This window comes from Bubalus bubalis, chromosome 2 (assembly GCF_019923935.1).
Source record: "Bubalus bubalis isolate 160015118507 breed Murrah chromosome 2, NDDB_SH_1, whole genome shotgun sequence".
In the NCBI taxonomy this organism is placed as follows: domain Eukaryota; kingdom Metazoa; phylum Chordata; class Mammalia; order Artiodactyla; family Bovidae; genus Bubalus; species Bubalus bubalis.
This window is the reverse complement of record NC_059158.1, coordinates 4,737,080-4,750,052: the sequence shown is the minus strand read 5'-3', so window position 1 is coordinate 4,750,052 and position 12,973 is coordinate 4,737,080. Positions and strand designations below refer to the sequence as shown.

The 12,973-nt window shown below is 44.7% G+C and overlaps 1 non-coding gene across 1 annotated transcript; it reads left to right on the top strand.

The window, feature by feature from the left end:
* The first annotated feature begins 4,563 nt into the window (after window positions 1–4,563).
* On the top strand, window positions 4,564–4,637 carry TRNAG-CCC. The gene has a single exon. It is a non-coding gene; the product is annotated as a tRNA-Gly (tRNA).
* The last annotated feature ends 8,336 nt before the right edge of the window (window positions 4,638–12,973 follow it).

Below are 12,973 nucleotides of genomic sequence, written 5' to 3'. Positions count from 1 at the left end.
TGGAGATTCACTATTTTGGGTGTACACTGTTATGAGTGTAACAAATGCATGAAGTCAGGCACTCCCCTTTATCAAGATGCAGAGCGGTTCTCACCTCCCCCAGAGAACTCCTCAAACTGCTCCTTCAACTCCCAGTTGGGGACCCCATCCCGCCCATTCAACTCCCAGCAACCACTGATCTGTTCCTGTAATTTTTGCATTTTCCAAGCATGTCATATAATTAGAACCACATAAAATGTAGTCTTTTGATTCTGGCTTCTTTCACTTAGCGAGAGGCATTTGACATTCATCCATGTTGTTACATGAACCAGTAATTTTCTCCCTATTATTCCATTCTGAGTAGTATTCCAGTATTTGGATGTACCACGGTTGTTTTATCCATTCACCAGAAAAAGGACATTTGGGTTGTTCCCAGTTTGGAGCATTCATGGACAAGTTTTTATGTGAACAAATGTTTCCAGTTCTCTTGGGTCAATACCTTGGAGTGGGATTACTGGATTGCCAGGAGAAATATCAATAACCTCAGATATGGAGATGATACCACTCAAATGGCAGAAAGTGAAGAGGAACTAAAGAGCCTCTTGATGAGAGTGAAGGAGGAGAATGAAAAAGCTGGCTTAAAACTCAACATTCAAAAAACTAAGATCAGGGCATCCAGTCCCATCACTTCATGGCAAATAGATGGGGAAAAAAACGAAAGCAGTGACATATTTTATTTCCTTGGGCTCCAAGGTCACTGCAGACATTGACTGCAGCCATGAAATTAAAAAACACTCGCTCCTTGAAAGAAAAGCTATTAACAACCCTAGACAGTGTATTAAAAAGCAAAGACATTACTTTGCCAACAAAGGTCTGTATAGTCAAAGCTATGGTTTTTCTAGCAGCACATACAAATGTGAGAGATGGACCAGAAGAAGAAGGCTGAGCACCAAAGAACTGATGGTTTCAAACTACAGTGCTGGAGAAGACTCTTGAGAGTCCCTTAGACTGCAAGGAGATCCAACCAGTCCATCCTAAATAAAATCAACCCTGAATATTCATCGGAAGGACTGATGCTGAAACTGAAGCGCCAATACTTTGGCCACTTGTCGCAAAGAGCCGACTCTTTGGAAAAGACCCCAATGCTGGGCAAGATGGAAGACAAAAGGAGAACAGGGCAGCAGAGGATGAGATGAATACAAAGCATCACTGATTCAATGGGCATGAATGTGAGGAAACTCCAGGAGATAGTGGACAGGGAAGCCTGGCGTGCTGCAGTCCGTGGGGTCGCAAAGAGTTGGACATGCCTTAACAACTGAACAAGCAGCAACACAGTAAGTATACACTTAACTTTACACTCAAATTTTTTTCAGCGTGCCTGTACCATTGGCACTGCCACCAGCGATGAATGAAAATTCCATTGTCCTGCCTTCTTGCAAGCACTTCTTATTGTCTTTTGTAAAAAGCCATTCTAACTGGTAAAAAGCTCATGTTTACAGAAAATATTTGCCCAAGATTCTACTAGTAGCACACGTAGTAAGTTTAAAATTGAGAAAGAAATAGTATGCATTAATATAATTCTGCAGGCCATTGAAAGTATTTTACTTCCTTAAAAATAACGATCTTTCATAATGAATTTCTTTAATACTTGATAAATATTCATTGGCTTATATTTACTGGCCATTTGTATTTTTTTCATGAGAATGGCCTGTTTAGACAGTTTGCTCATTTTTGTATTAATATTTTTTTAATATTTATTTATTTGCACTGGGTCTCATGTGTGACGTGCGAACTCCTAGTTGCAGCCTGGGGGATCTAGTCTCCGGATCAGGGATTGAACCCAGCCCCCCTGCATTAGAAGCACGGAGTCTTAGCCACTGGACCACCTGGGGAGTTCTCTCATTTTGATATTAATATTTTAAAAGCTCATCTGAAAGAGCCCTTTGTGTTTTATGGAAATCAGACTGTCAATTATCACTAGGTTGTAGATAAGTCTGTGCTTTTACTTTCTTTACAAAGTTTGCGGCTACAAAGAGATTCTCTTAAGCTTAGAGTCGAATTTATAGCAAGCTCTTTTCCACTCAAAGATTATTTTTTAATCTTGACCGGTGTTTTCTATTTTTTTTACATCATTTTCTCCTGGGCAAAATTCACCTAGAATTAATTTGGATGTGACAAGGGAAGGATCTCAAAGACTAAGATTTAAATGAAGTAAAAGAAATTAAAATCTGCAGGTCAAAGGTGGAAAAAAATTTCCTAAGATTAATACGCTTCTTTCCAGATGTGTGTTTTTTAATGATTTTGTTTTTATTTATTTTCAGCTGTGCTGGCTCTTCATTGCCACCCGGGCATTTTCTAGTTGCAGAGAGTGGGGACTCCTCATTGCGGGGGCTTCTCTGGGTACCGAGCTCAGGCCCTAGAGCACAGGCTCAGGGGCTGTGGCCCGTGGACTTAGCTGCTCGCAGCATGAGGGATCTTCCTGGACCAGGGATCGGACCCGTGTGCACTCTTCACCACTGAGCTACCAGTGAAGCCCCAGAAGTGAATTTTTAAATTTAGGTTTCTCTAGTCACTTTTTGAGCAAGCTCTGGGAGATGGTGAAGGACAGGGAAGCCTGGCACGCTGCAGTCCGTGGGTTCGCAAAGAGTCGGACACAACTGAGCGACTGAACAACAGCAAAGTCACTTTCACTTGATGTCCCTCCCACTCCAGCTTTACAACCTTTTGAGAGTTTTACTTTTTTCAACTTTCATGCAACATGAAAGTGATGGAGACTTCTTGGGGAAATGTGACAGCAAAGTCTGCTCTTAAGTATTTGGAATGTAAATGACATAACTTGATCTTGAATAGCTAAACCGTACACCCAACACATTTATTTTAAAAACTCCATTGGAAAAAATGTAAATTCAAATGGCACTATTTGATTCCAGTAAATATGAATTCAAATGCATCGTGTTATATACCTGGGGCCAAACTGTCGCCCAAAGCACAGGACACCCCGGGCTCTCAGCTGCCATTGGAGGGATGGGACTGTTCTTATGTCAGCTTCCCTGGTGGCTCAGTGGTAAAGAATCTGCCTCCCAAGCAGGAGACCTGGGTTCGATCCCTGGGTTGGGAAGAGCCCCAGGAGAAGGAAATGGCAACCCTCTCCACTATTCTTGCCTGGAAAACCTCATGGACAGAAGAGCCTGGCAAACTACAGTCCATGGAGTCACAAAGAGTTGAACACAACTCAGCAACCAAACAACAACAACCTCTTATGCAATGCATGTTTCCCCTCCACTGACTTGAGATGTCACTTTTATTATATAATAAATCCACATTTGTTCTTGGGTTTATTTCTAGATTCCCCATGGTTTTTTCTTAATCGTTCTACAAAATGGGCTCTTTTACAGTTTCATCATGTGATGACTTTTGACATGAAAAAAAATAACCTTCAATTTTTTTTTTGTATTTTACTATGAAAATTAACAGATACAGGAAAGTACATAAAGTATGTAAAAACTTTTAAATAAATAGTTATAAAGAGAACACTTGTATAAACACAACCCAGGTCAAGAAATAGAAGTAAAATTTATTTTTTTAAGTTGTCTCCCACAAACTACCTATTTAAAATAAGAATTATCAGCCAGCTCTGATGGTTAGACAAGCATATTTTCAGTCATTTAGTAGAAGTTTAGATGTAATTGATAGTGGAACTAATAACGCTCCAGTAAAAAAAAAAAAAAAAAAGTACTAGTTAATTTTGTTATTTTTTAAGTAAATGGGGTTTAAACCTTATAATTCCACATTGCATAAGCGCAATACAGTAATTTTTCCTTATTACACAAAAAGATTTTTCTAAATATATCAGTCTTATTTTAAAAAAGAACATTTAAACTTAAGAAGGACCCCTTTTCAGATGTTCAGAAGCATTTGTTAATTTATAAACAGATCTGCACTGTGCAAGAGGGCAGCTACCAGCCAGGTAGCTAATTAAACTTAAGGTAATTAAATAAAATTTAAAATTCAGTTTTTCAGTCACACTAGCCACATTTCAAATGTTCAAGAGCCACATGTAGCTAGTGGGTACCCAAAGCGTCCAGCACAGAGGGAGAACGTTTTCATCATCACAGAAGGTTCTAGTGGATGGCTGTGGGCTAGACCCTTCTTGGCTTCCACCGATGATCTGAGGGGTTGAAAACACTAATCTGAGTTGTCTTTAAAACATTCAAGATAAACAGTGACAATAAACATAGGAAACAGAGGTCAGAAATTAAAGAGAGAGAGAGAGAGGAATGTACCAGGAATGAGTGATATTACACAATTGAGCACTAAATTTTGTTTTAACCTTGTTTAGCCAAAGCTGAACAAATAAACAAAACATTCAATGGGTCATATAGTTCTCATTCCACAGCAGGAAGCATACACTTTTATTTGGCAAGAAGTACTGTTTCCTGATGATAATATTTGGTGAGAAAATATTATGGGGAACCTTCTATCAGTGTAACCCATGGGTGGCTGGACTGGTCAGGTGACCTCCGCTCACCCCACACAGCTTGAAATTGATGCCTCACATCAAAAAAGTAGCAAAAATCAGAGACTTCCCTGGTGGTCCAGTGGTTAAGACTCTGCACTCCCAATGCAAGGGGGCCTGGGTTTGATCCCTAGTCAGGGAAGTAGATCCCTGCATGTTGCAACTAAGATCTGATGTGGCCAAATTTAAAAAAAAAAAAAAAGTAGCAAAAAAACATCATTAGCAAGTGATGTTGATTTTCCTGAAGGTTTTTCAAGGAGATGAAGGGAGGGATTACATTACCGAGCACAGGGCAATGTCTCATCCAACTGTGGGCTAGCTCTCACTGTCCTCATCCGATCTGTGGACTCTTCTCCAGTGCCCCTTCAGCTCACTTTTCCTCTCCTCCCATCCCCTCCAATGCCCACCTCCTCACCCACAGCCTCCAAACATCCTCTCTATTGGTCATAACAGTTCAGCTCTTGCCTTTGCACGCACACCTCGTCCAGCAAAGCCAAAGTTCAGTGAGGACCCCAGGGGTGACCCACAGTGAGCCCTCCAGCCCACTTCACAGGGGCTCCCCCTGAGCCGCCATCTGAACAGTCATTTTGAAGGGGAGGGGAAAAAAAACAGAGCTGAGGCTGGGGCATTCAATCACAACTTAGTCAAAGCAATTCTTATGAGAATTAAATGCATTTGGTCCAGATACTTTGGTTTCTGCTAAACTCTGTAGCCCTCCAGGCAAAACAGAAAAACAAATAGACATGCATACAAAAATCAAGATGCTTTCCTGGGGCAGAGGGAAGTCTACAAGCTCTTACTGGAGGGACACTGTCTTTTCCAGCTCGACAGCTGGTGACATCAGGTCCTCTGGGGAAATGACTTTCCCAATCACAGCCATCGTTTAGAAACAGATCTGAGGGACCTCCCTGGCAGTCCAGTGGCTAAGACTCCCAAAGCAGAGGGCCCTGGTTCGATCCCTGGTCGGGGACCTAGATCCCACATGAGCAACTAAGTGAATAAGGGTTCACGTGCCTCAACTAAAGATCCTGCGTGCTGCAACTAAAGAGCCCCCATGCCTAATGAAGACTGAAGATCCCCCTGCCACAGCTAAGACCCAGAGCAGCCAAATAAATCAATAAATGAACGTTGCTGGTTTTGGTGTTTTTTTTTTAAAGAAACAGATTTGAGATTCCAGCATACATCTGTCTAAACAATCCCATGACACCACCCTGCCTCCCTTATTGACCACAGCATGGGAGAGGGTAAGGGAAACAAAAGGTCATCATGGTAGCCCCCAAACCTGAGCCTGTCTTAGGACCCAGTTAGCCAGCACTGGTCGCCATAATGAACTCCCCCAGAGCTGGCATCCCTCTGTTGACACCACACATTTCAGAAGGAGGAGCATGAGAGATACGGTCTCTGTGCTTCCTCCCCTTTTTTGCAGGTGGAAATTGGTTAGAAGTCCATTTAGACACGGAAATCTAAATAGATTCTTCCCTGGTGGCTCAGACGGTAAAGAGTCTGCCTGCAACCCTGGAGACCTGGGTTTGATCCCTGGGTCCAGAAGATCCCCTGGAAAAGGAAATGGCAACCCACTCAAGTATTCTTGCCTGGAAAATCCCATGGACAGAGGAGCCAGGTGGGCTACAGTCCATGAGGTCGCAAAGAGTCGGACATGACTGAGCGACTTCACTTTCACTTGAAACATGGAAATCATAGAATTGTAGAACTGGGAAAGACTCTCGAGTCCTTCCTGTACAGCTTACTGCTCTTATAGACGAGGTCAGTGGAGTCCAGAGAAGTTGAGTGTGTTGTTTATCACTAGCCCGTTAGGGGCAGAACCAGAAGAACCCAGTGTACCCGTAGCTCCAATTGTTTAAATCAGAGGCCACAAATCATTGGCCCACAAGGTATTTTTAATTTTTAATTGTTTGCTATAATCTTAAAGTTGGGGAAAAAAATCAGAAGAAGTGCTAACACAGAGTTATGGCTGGCTCCTTTAGGCGAGCTGTGAGACTCTCCATTCACAAGTGGAACATGCCCCTCCTCTAAGCAGGCAGTAAGCACACCACGCTCCAGATCCATGTCTGATATATTTTTGTAACTGGGGTCTAGCCTATGATTGTACTTAAGGCAGATGAACTCTTGAATGAGTGTTGCATGGATGTCGGATCGACATTTCGGCATAGAGGATCGTGAGAAGAGACAGTCTTCTGGTTCACGGTTCTGTAACATCCATGGAGACCACCTGGAAGTCTCCCCACCTCATGGGCCCCCCGCCCACTCCCCCTCTCCTTCCCACATCCCCCACAGTCACATGCAAAATCCTAGAATTCCCCTGAAGCATGCAATGATCTCCATCTCCTTTCTCTGGCATAAGCCCCATCCCATTCACTCTGGCACCCCCGGCCCCCACCACACCCACAGACACAGCCTCAGCTCAGTCACTCCCGTGTCACCCCGCCTATCATCAATGCCACAAGCCGTTCTCCTTTCTCAGCAAGCCCAGCCTCCACGCTCCGTGTCACAGGATCTCAAACTGTTTTTCAGACTCAAAAGGAATATTGTGGTCTAATAATTTCAGAGCACTTTTCACAAACATTTTTGGGGCCCCAAATATGTAATTTAGCAACTTTGCACAAATGCCCTGCTTTGAAGAGGCTTTTGGTCTGCCTTTTATCTTTGCTTGGGTTTTTCCCCTTTGGTGCATCAGAATTTTTTCTCTGTTGAGCATAAGGTTCACACTGTGGTGTGTGTGAGTGTTTGAGTTATCTACCAGATAGAGCAATATGTTAACTGTACTGAAACTTTGGGTTTATCATTTCTAGGGCAACTGTTTAGAAGACTAACTACCAAAAACTAAGCTTTCCCACCCACTGTAGAAACATCACATTCAAACATACTGAGAACTTAGAAAGTCAGCTTTAGAAGCAAAGATACCAACCACAGGGGGATAACCTATAATTCTGCCATAGAGTGAATATTATATTTCCAAATGAGTAAAAGGCCGCAAGTGGGAAAGAGAGCCAAAAAAAAATCCAAACTTCATTAAAATAAGGGTTGCCAACAAAGCTGAATTACCTTTGACAGTCACACTGGCATGAAAACATCTGTTCTGACATGTGTATCAAGAGATCCAAACATCTAAAACTGGAGAATGAATAAGCCATTGTTTAGTCTGTAAAGGGCAAGACTGTATAAATGAAGATAAAAGTGGTGGAAAAAAAACGGTACAGAAAAGAAAGATTCCTATAGAAACTGTCTAGCAAAAACACAAATGCAGGAGAGGGTGGGACAAACGGAGAGAGTGGTGTTGACATATATATATGACCATGTGTAAGGCAGTAGGAAGCTGCGGGGATAAGAAGCTAGGTGGATAGCTGGATGGATAGACAGACAGATAGTGGGAAGCATGGAGCTTCCCAGGTGGCCTGGTAAAGAACCTGCCTGCCAATGCAGCTGACTCAGGAGACATGGGTTCAATCCCTGAGTAGGGAAGATCCCCTGGAGAAGGAAATGACAACTCAAATCCCAGGTCAAATGAGCCTGGTAGCCTATAGTCCATGGGATTTCAAAGCATTGGACGCAACTGAGTACACGCCTGTAGCACAGGGAGCTCAGCTCGGTGCTCTGTGATGACCCAGAGGGTGGGGTCAGGTAGGGGGTGGGAGGCCCCAGCGGGAGGGGATGTATGTGCAGGTAGAGCTGATTCACATGGTTGGATTCACATGCTAGTTAGAAACTAACACAGCACTGCCGGAGGAGGCGATGGCGCCCACCCCAGTGCTCTCGCCTGGAAAACCCCAGGGACGGGGGAGCCTGGGGGGCTGCAGTCCATGGGGGCGCTAAGAGTCGGACACGACTGAGTGACTTCACTTTCACTTTTCACTTTCATGCATTGGAGAAGGAAATGGCAACCCACTCCAGTGTTCTTGCCTGGAGAATCCCAGGGACGGGGGAGCCTGGTGGGCTGCCGTCTCTGGGGTCGCAGAGAGTCAGACACGACTGAAGCGACTTAGCAGCAGCAGCAGCAACACAGCACTGTAAAGAAATTACATTCCAATTTTTTTAAAAATGACAATGGGATACACCAAAGCTCCATAGAAATGGATTATGTCCACTAAGACATCAGCAAAACACACACACACAAATGAATGCACAGAAACTTTCCCAAAGATGAGAGAGCAAAACCCTGAGGAAGAATGCAGCAAGATGAGAAAAGGCCTGTTAGTGACTCAATGGCCTGAAATAAGATTAGATGGAGGAGGGGTCAGTTATGCAGATGCAGTCAGAAGGGATGGGGGCTCGGGGAGCAAAGGGAGGGTGCTCGGGGAGCGAGGGGAGGACAGCAGAGCCCAAACCCAGAGAAGCATCCCAGAGACAAGATCCAAGTCCTCAGCCTCTTTATTAAGGGTTGTTACCCTCCGCCCTTATTGTATGAACTTCCCGGGCTGCCCCTTCAAGCAGGCACACCAAATACTTGGAGTTGCTTAAACCAACAATCCAAAGAGATGAGCAGGTAGGTTAAAAAGAAGTAAAGAAAACAAGAATTGGAATGCCTTACAGGATCGTCTTTCTAATAGAATAACCCGGGTCTCCCACATTACTAGCAGATTCTTTACCATTTGAGCCACCAATGATCACACAATTAGTATGATTAGGATGAATAGCTAAAAATATAGATTTCAACCTCATCTGTTTTGCCAGCTAGGCTAGCCAAAAATTAAAAAAAAAAAAAAAACAATTAAGTCAAGGGCTTCCCTGGTGGCTCAGTGGTAAAGAATCTACCTGCCACTGCAGGAGACCTGGGTTCGATCCCCATGTCATGGAGCAGCCAGGCCCATGCACCGCAACCCCTGAACCTGTGCTCTTGAACCCAGGAGCTGTACTGAGCCTGTGTGCCTAGAGCCCACGCTCCACAGTGAGAGACACCACCGCATGGAGAAGCCTGCACCCCGCAACTAGGGAGTAGGCCCTGCTCGCTGCAACTAGAGAAAGCCGCACAGCAACGAAGACCCAACACAGCCAAAACACATAAATTATAAAGGGATAAGTGTTAGTCTCTCAGTCATGTCTGACTCCTTGCGGCCCCATGGACTGTAGCCCGGCAAGCTCCTCTGTCCATGGGATTCTCCAGACAAGAATACTGGAGTGGGTGCAGCCATCCCCTTCTCCAGGAAATCTTCCCAACCCAGGGATCAAACTCCGTTCTCCTGTATTGCAGGTGGATTCTTTACCATCTGAACCACCAAGGAAGCCCTAACATATAAAAAGACAACATTTTAAAAAAGAAAAAAAAAGGCAACCAAGTCAACAATCAAAGCCAGAGGGACCTCTGGTTCTCCTGTTTCTAATGTTGCGTTATGATGTAATGCGTCCTTATGGGAAAAAAACGGATCACCTACAGTCACTCCCTTCAGAGCTATTTCATCGAGATATGAACCAAACTACTGTGAAACAGCCCAAAAATACAGCAATGGGGGGTCAGCCGGGGGGAAGCGGAATTCCCCAACTGTGGGCTGCTGCGTCCAATGCAGGCTTGGAAAGCTGCTTTCAGGGGGGGCCCTGGCTGAACCCTGGCAGGCAGCCTCAGAAGCCCTGAGTCTGGGTACCAAAGACTTCGCATCCACGCTGGTTCTTCATCCATCATGCCCACGCATGCCCTAATGGCCGCGGGCAAACAGAAGGAAGCTCTGCTGCCAGTAGCCTCCCCACCTTCTCCCCTCCTGAGCTCCTGCTCCTCCATCTCTCGTCTTGTTTTCTGATTTCTCTGTCACAAAGCATCCTCCAGCACCCTCCCTCAGAAATGCTGAGAGGCCTTTCAGTGCAGTCTCTGTGCTCTGCATTCAATGCCATCTGCAAATGGCCCACACTTACCACTTCCACCTGATCGTCCCTGTTTCTCTATACATACCTTGAAATCCTGCTCAAGACACGCTAGAAGCGACTGTAGTCCAATAAAAATTAATAATAATCTTAAAAATACACGCTCTATCTTTTCCAAAAGCTCTCTGAGCCTCCCTGCTCAGGGAAAGTCTCCTCCATCTCTGGGGATGTGTGAATTATCTACCCCTAGAGCCTCCACGCTACTTTCCTTTCAACACACCACTGCTTCCCCAGTTCCAAAAACCCCTCACCATTACAGAAGAAGGGTATAAGGCTTCCCTCAAGAGTTCTGGAAATGATACAAATGAACTTACTTACAAAACAGAAAGAAATTCGCAGGCTTAGAGTTCAAACTTAGGTTGCCAAGGGGGAGAATAGTTAGGGAGTTTGGAATGGTCATGTACACACTGCTATATTTAAAATGGATAACCCACAAGGACCTACTGTGTAGCACATGGAACTCTGCTCAGTGTTACGTGCTGCCCTGGATGGAAGCGGGGTTTTGGGGGAGAATGGAGACATTCGTATGTGTGGTTAAGTCCCTTCGCTGTTCAGCGGGAACTACAAGCCTGTTAATCCGCTATGGTGCTCAGTCGCTCAGTCGAGTCCAACTCTTTGTGACCCCATGGACTGTAGTCCGCCAGGCTTCTCTGTCCATGGAATTCTCCAGGCCAGAACACTGGAGTGGGTAGCCGTTGCCTTCTCCAGGGGATCTTCCCAACCCAGGGATCGAACACAGATCTTCACCTTGCAGGCAGATTCTTTACCAGCTGAGTCACAAGTGAAGTCTTGTAATCAGCTATAGCCCAATATAAAATAAAAGGTTTAAAGTTTGAAAAACAAATTAATCTGATGCCCCTGGTATGTTATAGATAGGCCTGCAAATAAATAAATGTAAACTATTAAAAAGCATTCTGGAAGGTTCCGGTATTTACTTCCACCCTTCCTGTAGGTCTGCTCCTGAAGCGAAAGCAGGCCTCCATACTCCCAGACTCATACCTCCAGCAGCTCATGTGGTGCCTTGCACATACCAGGTACTTAATAAATATTTGTTTGAATCTTCAGGGTTGAATTTGATTGAATTGTAAAATAAGGTTTATGTAGTTCAAGTTTTGGGTACCTAGAAATCAGTTTCACAGAATCACAGAATTTTTAATGCCAGAAAGAATGGAAAGACCATCTAGTCAACCCTACGGAGGAGGAAACAGGGACCTGGGAAGGTTTTTAATTTGCGCAGGGACACAGTCAAAAAGAAACACCCGCAACTGAGAACAAGATGCCCAGAACGCAATTCTGGCAATCTAACGGGATCCTAAGGCACAATATTCATGTTAATTTCAGAACATCTCTTGAGGAAATCGTTTGATGTCTTAGCTGCATGTGGAGAGCCTGCAGCAACCCAGCCAGTGTGCTAAATATCCAGGGGAGGGAACACCGCCTTGCTGCTGTCGCTCAGTCGCAGCTAACTCTGCGACCCCACGGACTGCAGCAGGCCAGGCTTCCCTGCCCTTCACCATCTCCCAGACCTTGCTCAAACTCGTGTCCATTGAGTCGGTGATGCCATCCAACCATCTCATCCTCTGTTGCCCTCAATCTTTCCCAGCATCAGGGTCTTTCTCACAAGTTGGCTCTTCGCATCAGGTGGCCAAAGTATTAGAGTATTAGCTTCAGCATCAGTCCTTCCAATGAATATTCAGGGTTGATTTCCTTTAGGATTGCCTTATAAGTCTGCAAATGAAAATAGTTATCATTGTCTTTAGAAAGGCAGAGAGTAGACTGTCATTCAGCCGAGATCCCACACAGCGAGCTCTCACACCGGGAGACCTGATTCCCTCTGTTTTTAACTCACCATAGTTTCTCTGCATGTGCAAATTCCCTTTCTGTTTCCCTCTCTGCTCTCAACTGTGCCTTCCCAAAGAAAAGTCCTGGTTTTGAATCTTCGCTGATGCTTCTGTCTGAGTTCACGTTTACTCCTCTGCTATCACTCCTGGGTGCAACTGCATTCTCTGTCGCTTGTGTCTTTAACGCGGATAATGTTATGACTCAAATTTCTGGCACGAAGAGGTTTCCCACAGGTCATTCTAACCTGGGAGATGCACACCACTTTCCCAGCTTCCAAAAGAAGGAAAGAAAAAGAGGGTCGTAGAATGATCTGAACGATGTTAACTCCTAACTTGGCCCTTCTTTGCCACCCCTCCGCCACCTTTTTAATCGCCCTTTTCTTTTTTACTCTTTTCCAACTCACTGCCTTCTAACATAATACAGAAAAGAATGAGATGCTTCTTAGGATGTATCTTAGATAGGACATCTGGAAATTAGCCTCTGTTTCATGTATTTCTTCACGGCTTCTCGCTTCTGTTTCATGTTAATTCCTTTGACAGAGGTGAATGATTTGAGACTTGTCACCAGCTCCGCTCCCTAAACAGCCTGAGTTCTTTGACAGGATCTCTTTCCTTCTGCCACATTACTTAGGAACTAGTATCTCATGCAGGAAATGGCAACCCACTCCAGTGTTCTTGCCTGGAGAATCCCAGGGACGGGGGAGCCTGGTGGGCTGCCGTCTATGGGGTCACACAGAGTCGGACACAATTGAAGCGACTTAGCAGCAGC